The 16,100-nt window shown below is 47.9% G+C and overlaps 1 long non-coding RNA gene across 1 annotated transcript; it reads left to right on the top strand.

The window, feature by feature from the left end:
- The first annotated feature begins 4,110 nt into the window (after nt 1-4,110).
- Nucleotides 4,111-15,665, top strand: LOC136334291 (uncharacterized). Its single transcript, XR_010731134.1, has 3 exons — nt 4,111-4,231; nt 8,289-12,175; nt 15,435-15,665. It is a non-coding gene; the product is annotated as an uncharacterized lncRNA (long non-coding RNA).
- Nucleotides 15,666-16,100: the final 435 nt, after the last annotated feature.

Below are 16,100 nucleotides of genomic sequence, written 5' to 3' on the forward strand. Positions count from 1 at the left end.
GCCGCCTCAACTCAAATTTCTTGCTGTGGGCCAGCAGCTTCACCTCTCTGAGCCTCATTTTTCATATCTGTTAAATGAGAATAATAGTAGATCTCAAACAGAAGTTGAAAGCTTGCTGTGAGCAGTGACAAGCACACTGTGAGTGTTCAAAAAAGGTGAGCTGTCACAGTCACTGAATCTTTTTCTGCAGCTCTGGTACACCATCATGCCTGATATGTGGATGCAGAATCTAAGACTCCACAAGTTGAAGTCACTTAGGCAAACAGTCACAGTGAGTGTTCTGAACTCCTCTTCACACTGAGGGGGTTGGAATAGTTCCGTAACCTCCCTCCAGGCAGAGGAAACAAAGTCTGGCAGCCTGAGGAAGGCTCAGGCCACAGCCAGAGAGCACCATGACGTGCAGCTGTGGTTGGGACATCTGAGGCAGGCAGCCCCGCCCACCATGGAGCTGTCAGCATCACCTCTGTGCTTAACTGTCTCCCTAGGGTGAGTGTGGACCCATTTTCCTCATCTCAAGGGTGGGGCCTGAGTCTTCATGCTCACCATCACAGGGCTCAAGCGAGGGATTGGGCAGGAAGTAGTTGAAGGGGGAAGCACCCCCCTTACACCTCTGAGGCCCAATGATCAGGCACCTGCCCCAGAAAGTGTGCCTTGATTTTTCCTAGAAAGTCTCTTCCTTTCTCTGGTTTCCCCATTGCCCCCATCCCCTTCATGTGGCCTCCCCCAGTGTCAGCTTTATTGGCCTGGATCCTCTGTCTCCCTCAGGGCAGAAGCAAAGCTGAACAAAGAATGTTAGTGATGTTTGCCAAGTAAGTGCACAAGCAAGCAAGCCCAGGGGATATAAATTGAGAAAAAAGGGAAGGAAAAAATCAGGCAAGGTATGTGGGACTTGTTGAAGGAAGGAAGAGGCACAGAGAAGGGGATTGCATTGTCTACACTAGTCAAGTCTCTGGAAAAGCTGGGTCCCAGGTAGGCCAGGAAAACACAGGCTCAGGCCCTGGTCAGTTGCTCAGTGGATAGAGCATCAGTGTGGCATGTGGACTTTCTGGGTTCAATTCCTGGTCAGGGCACACATGAAAAGCCATCACCTGCTTCTCTTAATCTCCCTCTCTCCTTTCTCTCCCTCTTCCCCTCTTGCAGCCAGTGGCTCAATTGGTTCGAGCAGAGGCCCCAGCCACTGAGGATAGTTCAGTTGGTCCAAGCATTGTCCTCAGGCACTGAGGATAGCTCAGTTGATTCAAGAATCTGCCCCAGACAGGGATTGCCAGGAGGATCCCAGTCAGGATGCATATAGGAGTCTATCTATCTTCTCTCCTCTCACTTAAAAAAAAGAAAAGAAGGCCCTGGCCGGTTGGCTCAGCGGTAGAGCGTCGGCCTGGTGTGCGGGGCATCCGGGTTCAATTCCCGCCCAGGGCACATAGGAGAAGCGCCCATTTGCTTCTCCACCCCCCCCCCTTCCTCTCTGTCTCTCTCTTCCCCTCCCGCAGCCAAGGCTCCACTGGAGCAAAGATGGCCCGGGCGCTGGGGATGGCTCCTTGGCCTCTGCCCCAGGCGCTGGAGTGGCTCTGGTTGCGGCAGAGCAACGCCCCGGAGGGGCAGAGCATCGCCCCCTGGTGGGCAGAGCATTGCCCCTGGTGGGCGTGCCGGGTGAATCCCAGTCGGGCGCATGCAGGAGTCTGTCTGTCTCTCCCTGTTTCCAGCTTCAGAAAAAAAAAAAAGAGAGAGAGAAAAAAAAAAGAAAAAGAAAACACAGGTCTGGCACATGTGTGCACTGTGTACTGTGTAAATGCTATAAGGCATGCTGGTACAAAACAATGAAGCTTTGTGGAGTTGAAGTACATTCCTGGCTACTCTGGACTTGTTTTTTCAATGTGATATTGCATGTTCAGAGATGGTTGGTGGTGGTCCATGCATTTATGGGTGTATTTCTAGTTGAGAAACAGCAACTAACACAAGTTCTAAACTGCATGGCTTCAATTCCCACAATGAGGCTCTGCCAGTTATATGATTTTGAGCAAATTCTTTCACTTCTCTGGTCCTTGCTTTTCCCATCTGGGATGTGTGCCTAACACCAGTGACCACCTTGTAGGATTATTGTCCAGAATAGGGAAACAGAACAGTTTTTAGCAGACAGTATGTTCTCCGTTGGGTTAGCCGTCATGGCTGCTGGTGGGGCTGTCAAGTCTGGTGGCTACGTATGATTGTATGCAGGGATTGAACTTGTGAATGAACAACCCAGGTCCAAAAACTAGTGTGGACATCTATTGCAAAAATGTTCTGATGAAAATAGCCAACACAGTCATCGAAAGAGAAATTGTTGCCTGACCTGTGCTGGCACAGTGGATAAAGCATTGACCTGAAATGCTGGTCACCAGTTCAAAACCCCAGCCTTGCCTAGTTAAGGCACATCTGAGAGGCAACTACAAGTTGATGTTTCCTGTTCCTCCCCCCTTTCTCTTTCTCTCTCTCTCTCCCCTCTCTCTTAAAAATCAATAAATAAAATCTTAGAAGAAATTGTCAGTTGTTTTTTTAAAATCGGTTAATTAACAGGTGTGAGGGCTGAGTCATCTATTTTGAGCTCAATAGAAATCTCTAAGGGTTATGAAAGAGTGTTATGTACAGAATATGGGTTTATTTCAGAGCAGAGATATATTTGCATGTGCGTTTTTGGAAGGTATATAAGAAATGAGAGATTTGAACTGAGAGTTCACTGTATGTGCTTTTGCCCACTTGCATTTTCCATGTCTTAGTGTCTCACAGAGTGGCCTGAGCTCTGTTTGGAAGGGAAAATTTAGCACCAGTGACATCAAAAACAGAAAATCATGTTTCCCTAAGGACAGTGAAGTAATACAGAGATGGGGAACACCCAGTTAGACCTAGGCAGGGCCCCCAGGACCCCTACGGAGAAGCCAGCTCATTCTGCTGGGAAGCAAGCCAGCCTGCCCTAGGAAGGAAGTCTCAGCAGGGCTACCACCTGGAAGGGACTCTCCAACTTGCCCAGAGGCACCTGCAACACAGACAGATACAAAACATACCTACTCAGGCCATATACAATTATACAGACCAAAACAGTCACACCACACAGACATATACACAATGACACTCTCTCACACACACAAAGACACATATTTGAACACATAATTATAAATACACAGGAGTAACCCCCAAAGCTAGCCAACAAGCACAAGGACACACACAGGGACACAAAAGATACATATTTCAGGGCATATATCATCAAGCACATAGAGAACAGAACAGTCACAAACACAATCACATACACACCAAAACAGACTTGGAGATACTCAACACAGGCATAGAAACACACTAAAACAGACACCCAGAGACAGAATCATAGATACACAACATCAGTAACCCAGGCTAGCTACCAGCAGACACAAGGACACACCCAGGGCCAAGATCACACATACCCACTAACACATAGCCTCAGAGAGACTCAAACACTGGGGTGGGCAATCAGAGACAGCAGGCAGACCTAGAGAACAGCATGACACTTTAAATAAAGGCACAAAATACAAGGGAACACAACCAAAGGAACCCAGGCCTCTCACCCCAGTGGAGACCCAAGCTCCATCCTTCAAACAGCCCAAGATCCACCACCTCCTAGAGGGGACCCAGGCTCTCCGGGTGCCTGTCCTGCCTCCATTGAGGAACCTCTGGGTCCCTTTTCTTCGTAGCAGCACGCAGTGTACGCCGCGGGCGCCCCCTGGTGAACCAGGCGCCCTAGTCCAGAAGCTGCATGGAGTTGGTGAGGAGACGGGGTCTAGGCTGAAAGGAGGAAAAGGTGCTTCTAGGTCTTCTGCCTCAAATGCAGAACCCGCAAAGAAGAGTGAGGACAGGGAAGTGAGGGTAAGGTCGGCCGTTCCGTATCACGCAGGGCCTTGCGCGCAAAACAGAGCCTAGCTTAACAGGAATGGGACGTAAGACTAGCTCGCCGTCGGAGCCGGGCGGATGCTGCTGCAGGAACTCGAAACGATGGCGTGAGACCAGAGACGGATTTCTATTGGTCCGCACCCGACCAATGAGGTGCCGGTGAGGGCATTCCGCAGGGTCCGGCGTGGCAACCGTTGACTCAGAAGGATTCCCTCCCGCCCGCCCAGAAATGGCTCTTAGCCAGAAAATGACCACCAGGGAATTGCCTAAGATGTGGAATGCCAAGCACCGAGTTTTCACCAACTCCGACGTGACTTTGACCCGCGGAACTCTGGTAAAGGTGAGCCCACCCCTCCCAAGGCCCACCCGGGTCTCTGAAGCCCTGCCCACTTACCAGCCCCTCCCACTTCCCGTTATTACCTTTTAGCCCTGCCCAATTCTCCAGCCATCAGCTTCCCATCCCCGCTCACTTTCCTGTCATTCCCCCTAGGCTCCACCCACTGCCGCCCTCACCGCCCCCCCCCCCCCCAGGCCCTGCCAACTACCGGTCCCAACCACTTTCTCCGTTCTCTTTAGGCCCCGCCCACTTCCCCCTCATTAGCTTTTCAGGCCTGCTCACTCCAGGATCCCTCCTACTTCCCCGTTGCTCGTTCTTTCTCCGTAGGCGTAGCCCACTTCCCCAGTCATTAGCCTCCCAGATCTTACTCACTCTCCTTCCCTACCCATTTTTCTACCTTTCTTGGTCCAGCACCACCGTCTCTGCAGGCCTCACCCTTCTACTGTCTCCTATCTAAAATCCCTGCTCCAAGGTTCAGCCTTTCCCGAGCCCTGTGCCTTCTTCCCGGCCCAAATCTTCGATCCACCCCCATCCCTAGTCTGACTTTCCTAGGAACTTCGCAGCCTGCGGGTCTGACCATTTTGTCTTACTCCTTTAGGCACCTCCCCGTTTGCACCGCCCCATCTTCTTCCAGGCCCCACACACACTATCAAGACCCTACCCCAACATTGTCAAGTTGCTGGTGTGGGATGGGGCCTCGTAGCTAATGGAGAAAGAGAAGCCTCAGTTTCCCCTTGCCTTTCCATGGACCCTCCCTCTTGGCCATCTAAGTACATTCCTACGATGGGATCCTGTTCCTGCTCATGGTGGTCTTCACCTCGGCAGCCTCTTCCCATTGTGGCACTGTGAAGCCAGTGGCCAGGACCACCATCACAGCCGCCTGGTCCATGCAGGTTTGCATTGGATTCGGACAGATGGTAATGCAACAATGGAGCCAAGAACTAACTGGTGGGCCATCATCTTTTTTTTTTTTTTTTTTTTTTTTTTTTGCATTTTTCTAAAGCTGGAAACAGGGAGAGACAGTCAGACAGACTCCCGCATGCGCCCGACCAGGATCCACCCGGCACGCCCACCATGGGGCGATGCTCTGCCCACCAGGGGGCGATGCTCTGCCCATCCTGGGCGTCGCCATGTTGCGACCAGAGCCACTCTAGCGCCTGGGGCAGAGGCCAAGGAGCCATCCCCAGCGCCCGGGCCATCTTTGCTCCAATGGAGCCTTGGCTGCAGGAGGGGAAGAGAGAGACAGAGAGGAAGGTGCGGCGGAGGGGTGGAGAAGCAAATGGGCGCTTCTCCTGTGTGCCCTGGCTGGGAATCGAGCCCGGGTCCTCCGCACGCTAGGCCGACGCTCTACCACTGAGCCAACCGGCCAGGGGGGCCATCATCTTTAATCCTAGCTTGCACCCAGCGGGCAAGTAAAAACACACACTGGGCTCCAAAACCCACTCACATTCAGTGCTCACAAAGCTACTGACTTATCCGAGTTTCCTAGTATCAAAGGTTTCTAGCTCACCAGCCTTATTCACCTCTGTTCCCTATCTCCTTCTCTCTGCACAAACTGCACAAACTGGCTTCTCACTCAGCACTCCACCATCTTGGCTGCTTCTCCTGGCATCCTCCACGTGGCCTCTCTCTGCTCTTCCCTCTAATGCCAATCTCAGGAACCGAGAGAGCAAGCTCCCGGTCTGCCCCCATTTTATAGTGTAGAAAATTAAAACCTTTAATCCAATATACAAAATAGAGAAGTCTCTGATACAAAGTCCACCCCACATCAAAAAGGGTGGGAAAGGCTTATTCCTAAAACCAAGCCCCAGGCTACAAGGATCCTGCCTGCCCACAGCCTGCTCCCAACACACATTACTATCACCTGGGTGACGGCCTGCCATGTGGGCAGCGCCATCTTTAACAAAGTAAGCATAATATATTTTATCTGCCCAACAGGCACTATAGGGCTCGAGGGCTCTAATACCAGTCCCGGTGGGTTTGCCCATCCAGTCGCCCCCACAGTCCATAAATTTACCACAGATGGTGTTGGTCTTGCCCGGGATGGTGATCTGGTAACCAGTGCCTGTGCATGGGACCCGCACAGGTCACTCTTGTCCTATCCACTACTCACTCCTGCACCACCAAGATGTTAGTGGCTTTGGACATGTTATGTCTGCTGCTGGTTAGGCCCCCTTCCCACTAACTTTGAACATCCCATCCCAACACCCATGAGACCATGGAGGGGTCTGTCTGCCTGTCTGTCCTTACCCAAGGGTGGCTAGACTGGAGGCTGTGGTGTGCATCTTCACATCTGTGTGTTCATCAGTGTATTTCTGGGATGTCTGGATCAATGTGTGTTTGTGTGAATGGGAGAGAAAGGGATTCTCCACAGAAGTGACTTTTGTGTGTTTACCTATCTTCCTGGGTCTGGATGCTTGGGTCAGTCAGCATCTGGCTATGCCATTTTCTTCTTTTTCTTTTTTTCAGTCTTTCATGACTTTGTCAGCTCCCTTCAACCACTTTTTTTTGTCTTTTGTATGATTTTATTTGCTATATGTTTTTTTAATTGAATTTATTGGATTGACATTGGTTAATAAAATTATATAGGTTTCAAGTATACAATTCTATAATCTGCTGAATATCTTTGACTTGTGTATGTGGGTCTATCTGTGTGTCTGGGGTGGTCTGTTTTGTATTTATATACATGTGAATGTACAATGACATGTTTGTACTCATGCAAGTTGTTGGTCAAATAAGTTTTTAAATATGATATATGTTTGCTCGCTTATAGTTTGCATTGGGTGTGGGGGACAGGCTGTAAGCAGGCAGGATGGTTATAGCCTAAGGCTTAGTTTTAAGACTAAGTTTTTCCCCACACCCTTGACTGATTACATGATGTGGGGTGGTGCACTCTCATGAGGAATCCCATTATGCCTCAGATAAGTGACTTTGTATCAGAGACTTCCTTGTTTGTATATTGGATTAGAGGTTTTGATTTCTACACTATAAAGTGGAGCAGACCGGGAGCTTGCTCTCTCAGTTCCTGAGATTAGCATTAGAGGAGAGAGCAGAGAAAGGAGAGCAGATAAGCAGATAAAGGCCACATGGAGGAGAGGAGAAGCAGCCAAGATGACAGAATGCTAAAGTGATAGATACGTGAATTCCAAACTGCCCTCTTGATGTTCCGCTTATCTGTCAGACCTCACCCTTACTGGACTATTGACCCTGAGACAGAGGAATTCCAAAAAGTTGACAACCCACCCCAAGGAGGGGCTCTGGACATACCAAAACTATTGATTCAACACCCACATGCTCGAAGCCCCCAAGGAGAAGCATTCCGGACATACCAGGACTTTTGCCTCAGTATCCCCTCAGGCTCTCCCAAACACTATATAACTCGCCCCTAGTCTGTAACTGGTGCTCTTCTCCCCCGGGAGAAGTGCCCGGCAGGGTTCCATTCTTCCTTTCAATAAAGCCTGTTACTCTGGTCTTTCGGACTCCCATGGATTCCAACATTTGGTGCCGAAACCCGGGACAGGGTATAAACTGCCTGGACGATCCCTCTTTGCCTTCCAAACTTACAACCAGGGAAGCAATGGGCAGTGTTAGGTTCAAGGAAGTGTGCTGTCTAAATCTTAGAAAAACAGTCTATGAGTCAGAGACCCTTATCAGAAGTTTATGTTTGAAAATCTCCACTAAGCTATACCCCCCCCTTGCTATGCTGCGTGCGACCTCTCCCGCCCTTGTAAACGTTGCTTGCTTGCTCATCCTAGATAGCCACCCTATAAAAAGGAGCCATTTTAGAAGCTCGTGGCTGCAGTGTTCCCTTGCGTGGGTTGCCTGCAGTCCCTGCGCAGGTTTGCAATAAAACTTATAAAATTTACTTTGTGTCTGCTGTGGCCTGTCTCCTGGGATGTAATATATGGAGGCCCCAGCGAGATAGACCGTGTAAGACCCCTCCTCATGGAGTGGGCTGCAGCAGATGTTGGTAGCTGGCCAGCCTCCAGCAGTTGCTGTTTGGAAACTGAATTTGGCTGATTCGAAACATTTGGAGTCTTGAGACTGTTTGTACTTACAGGTTTTTTAGGTTACTCAGCAAACTGTTCAAAGACTGTCCAAGAGGCACTTCTAGCAGTACACCACCCAAGGACTGACTCCCACGTAGATGGGTCCAGACACCATGATCCTGACCACTCCCACTACTGCCAAGGTAGAAGGCATACCCGCCTGGGTCCACCGCAGCCGGCTGAAGCTTGCAGTCCCAGCAGAGACACCTTTGTGGACAGTGAAGACTGACTCCGCCAACCCTTGTAAGCTGACCCTGAGAAGGACAGCATGCCCTGCTTCAGCCACAGACCAGAAGTTAACTGGTCCACACATGGCTAATGCCTAGAAAAAAAACTAAGGACTCTTTTAATTAGACTTTGGGGAGGGAGGGAAACTAAGGTAAAGGAAAGCCAAATAAGTCATCTTAAGGTTTAATGCATGTACTGCTATGAGTCATACAGAAAGGGGGTGTAAGTCCCTTGGCTGAGAGAGAAAGCTACAAGGTAAATGAAAATTATATATGTGCTCATAGCTACCACTATAGAATAACCTATGAATATTAGTCATGTGTCCAATAGGCTACTTAGGAAAAGGACACCTCCAAAAAGCAATCTTTAAAAGAGGATTACTTATTACTGATTTAGTCCTCACTGAAGGTTAAAGATTTTTAAATCAAAAGTTCTGACTAGAAAGGAATTGTATAGTTTTAATAATAAAAGGTATGAGGTGTAGAGGTACTTTGAAAAGAAAAGAAAAAAGCAAGTTGTTATGAAGGCTAGTTATTTCTAGATAAGAAAGTGCATAAAAGTTGAAGGTTTATGTAAGTTGCATAAGGTTTGTGTAAGTTGAAGGTTTATGTAAGTTGCAGAAGGTTTGTGCAGGTTGTAAGAAGTTAGTACAGAGAAGAAAAATAAAAGGCAGGACACGTCCTTGTGTATCAGCCCTGCAGATATTGCAGGAAAATAGTTTATTATCTGAGAACAGTGTGTGTTTGTGTACTTTTGCAAAAATATTGTACAAATGTGCTGAAAACATTATAACCTTGTAGGTTTTGCCTATAAATACCATTCTCCCCACTGATGAAGAATCAAGGGTTTGATTTATGCCCAAAAGAGATGGGGGAATGTTAGGTTCAAGGAAGTGTGCTGTCTAAATCTTAGAAAAACAGTCTATGAGTCAGAGACCCTTATCAGAAGTTTATGTTTGAAATTCTCCACTAAGCTATACCCCTCCCCTTGCTATGCTGCGTGCGACCTCTCCCGCCCTTGTAAACGTTGCTTGCTTGCTCATCCTAGATAGCCACCCTATAAAAAGGAGCCATTTTAGAAGCTCGTGGCTGCAGTGTTCCCTTGCGTGGGTTGCCTGCAGTCCCTGCGCAGGTTTGCAATAAAACTTATAAAATTTACTTTGTGTCTGCTGTGGCCTGTCTCCTGGGATGTAACAGGCAGCGGCAGCTCATCCCGGGCTAACTCCCTGATTCTGTTTGGACGTGTAATTGTGGGTTGATTGGCCAGCAGTCTAACCCTGTCCTGAACCCCTGCTGGACCAGAAGGTAAGGAGTTTCTCCCTTCCCCTTCCCCGGTTGGCCTCTAAATTTCTCTCTAAAAACACCCCTTTCTGGTCGGACGGTTTTCTCTGACATGCCTCACGTTTTGAGGGGTTTGTCTCAGTCTCAGTGGACTGCATGGAAGACTAGGCGCCTAGCCAAACCTCTCCACTCTCTCGGACTTCTCGTCCTCGGAACTCCCTGACAGGTGGTGACGACCTCTATCAGGGACGACTCCCCCACACGGAGATTCTCTCTTCTTGGGACAATGACAAAAGGCGGGGACGCCCCCTCTTGCTCACCTGTCTCCACTATGGGCTCTTCAGAGTCTAAGCCTTCCGACCAGACCCCTCTAGGATGTCTCATAAAAATCCTCGCCAAATTCGGTCTCTCAGACCTCAAACCAAAGAAATTAACCTTCTTCTATAACACGGCATGGCCTCAGTACAGACTAGACAATGACTCCCATTGGCCTGAAAACAGGACATTCGATTATAATATCCTAAGAGATCTTGACAATTTCTGCCACCGGACGGGGAGGGCATCAGAGATTCCTTACGTGCAGGCTTTTCTTCTCCTTTCTCTCCTGTCCTTAATTTCTGTACTTTCTGTTCTACACACAGGCCGTTTTGGCCAAAGAAACCTCACCTAAAACCTCTGCTCCTAATCTTTCCTTCTCCGCGGACTCCCAAACTCTCTCCTTCTCCTGCCTGACCCCCGGGGCACCCCTCTCTCGGGACCCCTCTCTAGTCTCTCAGCAAATCTTTTTGCTGGAGTCTCTTCCCTCCAGAAAGCCTCTTTCCTTCACTAAATCCTGTTTTCTCATTCATCGGTCTCTCTTTCTCCTCCCCTGCTGGCCAGGGACCTCTCCCTTCTCCACTGTGTTCTTCGTCCCCTCCCCCCTCCTCAGAAGCTGTGGCTCTGGCTGCGGTGCCTGTCTCATCTCTGACCTCTCTTCCCTCCTTACAAACTGCAGTCCTGTCTCCTCTCCGACCCCTCCTCCTTCCTTACAAACTGTGACTGTGCCTCTTTCCTCCTCGCCCTCCCCTCTCCTCAGAGCTCTAAATCCTTTTGACTCCTCTGACCATGTGGCGCCACACCAATACTTTAACCTCCTTCTCTCCTCCTGCAGATTCTGACCCTCCTTCTTTCCATCCAGCTGCTCACACTGTCCATCCACCTGCTTTCTCTCTTCCTCCTCTATGCTGGCAACTCCCTGCCATCTCGAAAAACTTAAAAAGCAGAATTATATTAAGCTATGTAAGTAATCCGTCTTGTCTCTTTGTTTGTCAGAAAATATCTCTAGTATAATTTGAATTGAAACAACTAAAGTGCGCTCATTTAAATTTCTTAATTCATAATATGTGAAGTCTTTGTTTAATGTGTAACTGTGTCTGTTTCTAAGGCCTTAAACCAGTAATTACCCAACTCATAAACATCCCCACGGAATCTCACTGCAATACCCCCACCCTTCCTGTTCAAAAACCTTCAGGGGTTTATCTCCTTGTACAAGCCTTACACCTAATCAATGAGGCAGTAATTCTCCTCCATCCAGTAGTCCCTAATCTCTGTAAATTATTGTCACACATTTTCTCAAACACCACTCATTCACAATCCTAGCCCTCAAGAATGCCTTCTTTACCATTCCTCTACACCCTGACTCTTACTTTCTGTTTGCCTTTACCTGGACACTAGTGCAGCCCAGCAGTTTACCTGGATTGTCTTACCCCAGGGGATCAGAAACAGCCCACACCTGTTTCGGCAGGCACTAGCTCAGGCTTTAGCAGCATGCAATCTCAAAACTATTACTCTCTTACAATATGTAGATAACCTACTCCTCTGCAGCCCCTCCCTGCCTGCCTCAAGGAGACACACCTCCACCCTTCTTAACTTCCTCACTATGAAGTGTTATCCTGTCTTCTCTGCTAAGGCTCAACTTTATTCTCAGTCCCTAGTCTATCTAGGCATTACTTTAACCCTCACCACCTGAAGTCTCACCCTAGCTCAAACTCAGACCCTCCACAGTCTCCAACCACCTACCACAACAGATCAAATATTTTCTTTCCTCAGTCTAATAGGCTTCTTTAAACACTGAATTCCCAATTTTGCTCTCTTAGTCAAACCCCTCAGTGAGATCTTCTGAGCATGGCTTTTAAGGTCTATAATGACCAAATAAGTAACAGAAAAGGCAAATAAGGCCCAAAAGAAGTCAGGAAATACCAACTTTTGGCTCCAGCGCCCTAAGGGGTTTCACAGCATTCTATCAAGGCCCTGCTCCAGAGTGGAAAGAAAGGTCATTGAACTGAAGCCTGCCAGGCTTCCCGGCCCCACCGGTTGACACACCTGTGCTGTGGAAAGAGGGACATGAGAAGGTAAGCTGCCCCCTTGCTCCATGGAGGGAGGGTTCAGTCTCTTCTAGCCCTGCTCCAGCTACCTGTGACCTGACCTTGCCCAGCGTGCTGGGAATTGCCACTGAAGGCCCAAGGACATCATTCATGAGCCTAAGGTATTTCTTCCAAGTAGCAGATAAGCTAATCTCATTTCTTGTAAACACAAGGGCCATCTACTATGCCTTGCTTGAATATTTAAGTTTTATTTATCCCTCAAAGATCTCTACTGTGGGTATTGACAGTCTGATTTTATTGCTTTATTTAATGTTTAGTATCTCCTTTGTTCCTCTTATCTCAATGCCCCATGCCTATTATAGGCTGAGACCTGCTGGTAATTCCAGCTAGAAGCAGTGGTCACTAGGACTTAAACTCTAACTGCAAAGTGTAGAAATGTAACACCCTTTCCCTAAGTACCTGCAGGTTTTATAGGTCACTCAGCAAACTGTTCAAACACTGTCCAAGAGGCACTTCCAGCATTACATCACCCAAGGACTGACTTTCACATGGACAGGTCCACACACCATGATCCTGACAACTCCCACTGCTGCTAAAATAGAAAAACGGAATGCCTTACTCCAATCACAAACCTGAAGCTGGTTGGTCTACGTATGGCAAATATATGAAAAAACTAAGGACTCTTTTAGACAGGCTTTGGGAAAAGGGAAACTAGGATAAAAAGAAAGTCAACTTGATTGTAACTAGAGGTTAAAATTTTTTAAATCAAGAGTTCTGACTAGAAAGGAATTGTATGGTTTTGATAATAGAAGGTGTAAGGTATGGAAATACTTTTGAAAGAAAAAGGAAAAGCAAGTTGTTATGAAGGCCAGTTATTTCTGGATAAGAAAGTGCATGAAAGTTGAAGGTTTATGTAAGTTGTAGAAGGTTTGTGCAGGTTGTAGGAGATTTGTACCGAGAAAAAAGAATTTGTACAGTCAGGAAACTGGTTTTCAAAGAATGTTTAATCAGTCACCCTAGCTAACAATCCTCTACCCTCCCCACTTATTAGGACGACTCTTTCCTCCACCCTGACCATCTGGAGCTCAGAAACAGAGAAACAAAACCGACCCCTTGTCCTTTTATTCTCTATTCACCTCTCAGCCTGCCTCACCAAATCAGGAACATTCTACTCGTGTGGGAACAACACCTACCTGCGTCTCCATACTAATTAGACAAAAACCTGTACCCTGATCTATCTCACCCTAAATATCAACCTAATCCCACCCCATGAGCCTCTTCCAGTTCCTAATACACTATCCATCAATGTAAGGACCAAACAAGCTATATAGGTAATTTCTCTTCTTATTGTTTTAGAAATCTCTACAAAAGTAGATCTAGGGACAAGGGGACTAGGCACACTGCCCTGTCTTATTCCTATTTGCGCGCTCTCTCTCTCTCTCTCTCTCTCTCTCTCTGAAGCCCAGCGAATTCGTAAACATGGAATCAGTGGTTTCACACAAACTGGGCGTCTTACTATTGCCTTTCATTAGTTCACTCACTCTCCTATTTACTTTTCTAACTTTTAAACCCTGCCTCTTACATTTGTTTACTAGTTTCTTACAGAACTGCATGCAGACCTTCGCCAATCAGACAACTGGAAAAATCTACCTAACCCTACACATCAACCCTGAAACCTGCCCTCGCGAAACAGAAATATCTGAAACCCTATATCAGCAAACCTCCTAAATCCTATCTTTCAACTCTTACAGGTCCCCTAACCCTAAAGCTCTCCCGTATCCCTGAAGAACTAGGAGAATAAATAGCAACACCTCTTAACGCTTTTCAGTCTTTTTACCCTTCACATAGTAAAAGGACAAGATCACTGGGTCTTCTTGGCTGAAGAAGAGCCTACAAACGGACATGAAACATTTCTTTTAGCTCAAACTAACTGCTCTCTCCAGGTCTGACAGGAAAAAATATCTCTAACTTTACCATGAAGAACTTTCACACACACACCCCTATACAACCCTCCTTATCTCTGCATTGCTAATCTCCAAATACCTGCCTCTTTCTTTATTAAGTTCCTACAGGCCAGGATGAGAGAAATCTCTAGGATTACCTACAATCAAATGTTCCTACACTCCTATTCCCCAATACCCCAAGGAGAACTTCATGAGGGAAATATCAAATAGGTAGGGATGACAGCAGGAAGAAGCCGCCCCTCAGCCCGAGAAGTTCCCTCCTGAATGTTCTCCAAACCCTCTTCCTTTTTAACCACACATATTCAATCCTTCTAAAAAAACTTATACCAACAGGTTTCCTGTATCTTAAAATCTCCACATGTCCTCTCATTTGAGAGGAACCAGACCAGCACGTCTCATGAGGCTCATCCAGGAGACCATGTATCACCATGTCACTCTGTCCACTTGGCACTAGCAGCAAGCAACTAACAATTATTACCTCGCAAAATTTTTTTTTTTAATCTTTTTTTTCCTTTTTTTCTTTATTCATTTTTAAAGAGGAGAGAGAGAGGGAGAGAGAGAGAGAGAAGGCGGGAGGAGCTGGAAGCATCAACTCCCATATGTGCCTTGACCTCTTTCAGATATGCAACTCATGCCCCTGTCTGACAAGGGGAAGTCCCACCCCTTTTCTTGATGAAATGGGAACCCATGCCCCTTAGTAAAACAGGAGATTTTGCCTATTTCAGGCATGGGGTGGGAAAAGGCCCTAGTGTGCTATATATGTGTGTAGACAGGGGTAGATGTGATGAGATGAGAAGGCCGCTCTTTTGCCTGATTTAGTGGGAAGCCACACCCTCCTTTCCATATGAGTTGGGAAATGCAACCTGTCTGAGAAAAAGGGTTGAAAATTTCCTACTCTTTGTGAGGTTGGTTGGCAATGGAGAAAGGTCACATGAGGAACCCGGTCCCGGGACTTTGGTGGAAACCAACCACACCCATGACCGCCAAAAGAAACAGCCCAGGAGTATTTTGAAAAATCTGTCAGCCAATGAAATTTCACCAGGACATAACAACCCACCACCACCCCACCAACGCTATAAATTACCCCCACACACTGCCCACCCCCAGGCGAGGGAATCTGCATGACTTCCCTGGCCCCTGTCTTGCGGACCTGTGAACCTCGCCCGGGATGCACTCTAAATAAAGCTTTTGCTATTCCACACTTGGTGGCTTTGCTACGTCCTTCTTTCTTCCTGTGGGAAATACCTTACACTCTTATTGCCCCCTGCCACCCCACCCCCACCTCAGTGGTGATCCCTCCCCACTCCACTCCCACCCTGCAGAGCAGCCTGGGAAAGATGATCCATGTCCATGGCCTGCAGCTGAGCTCACCAGCCTTAATGAGCAGCACTTACATGACCATGATCTACAAGCAACTGGACACCTTCATGTTTGGTGGCATGACCAGCTGCTTCTTGACCAACATCGCCAGGATGACCACAGGTCACCTGAGGCCCCACTTCCTGGCTGTGTGCCTGCCTGACCCAGCCTCCTTCAACTGCGAGAGCAACGACATCACCACTACACCTGCAATGAACAATCTGGAGACATCCTAGATGCCAGGCAAGTGGGCAACTGGGGAGGAGAAGCCAGGAAGCGTCCCCTCCTCACCCCAGCTGCAGCTTATCTCAGCCCTCCCCTGCCCATCCCCTAGGAAACCCTTCGTTGAGCATGCCTCTTTTGGGATGTACTGTATCTGATGATATCTGATGTGTATCTGATGGGGAGTGTTGGCAGGAGGCCACACACCCAGCAAGGTCAGAGAATGCTCCATTGTCCCCCTACACCCCCACCCCATGCTTGGTGCCAGCAGTGCCAAGCACGGCTTCAATAGAGTTTGTTTGTGTGCCCTCGGAGTTAAGAGGGAAAGAATGGGGAGGGCCTATCTCCTCTTAAGGCTTATTTAGTCTCCCTGTCTCAGAAAGGCAACTTCCAGAACCCTGCCTCCT

The sequence above is a fragment of the Saccopteryx bilineata genome, chromosome 1, assembly GCF_036850765.1.
Source record: "Saccopteryx bilineata isolate mSacBil1 chromosome 1, mSacBil1_pri_phased_curated, whole genome shotgun sequence".
NCBI classification, from domain to species: Eukaryota; Metazoa; Chordata; class Mammalia; order Chiroptera; family Emballonuridae; genus Saccopteryx; species Saccopteryx bilineata.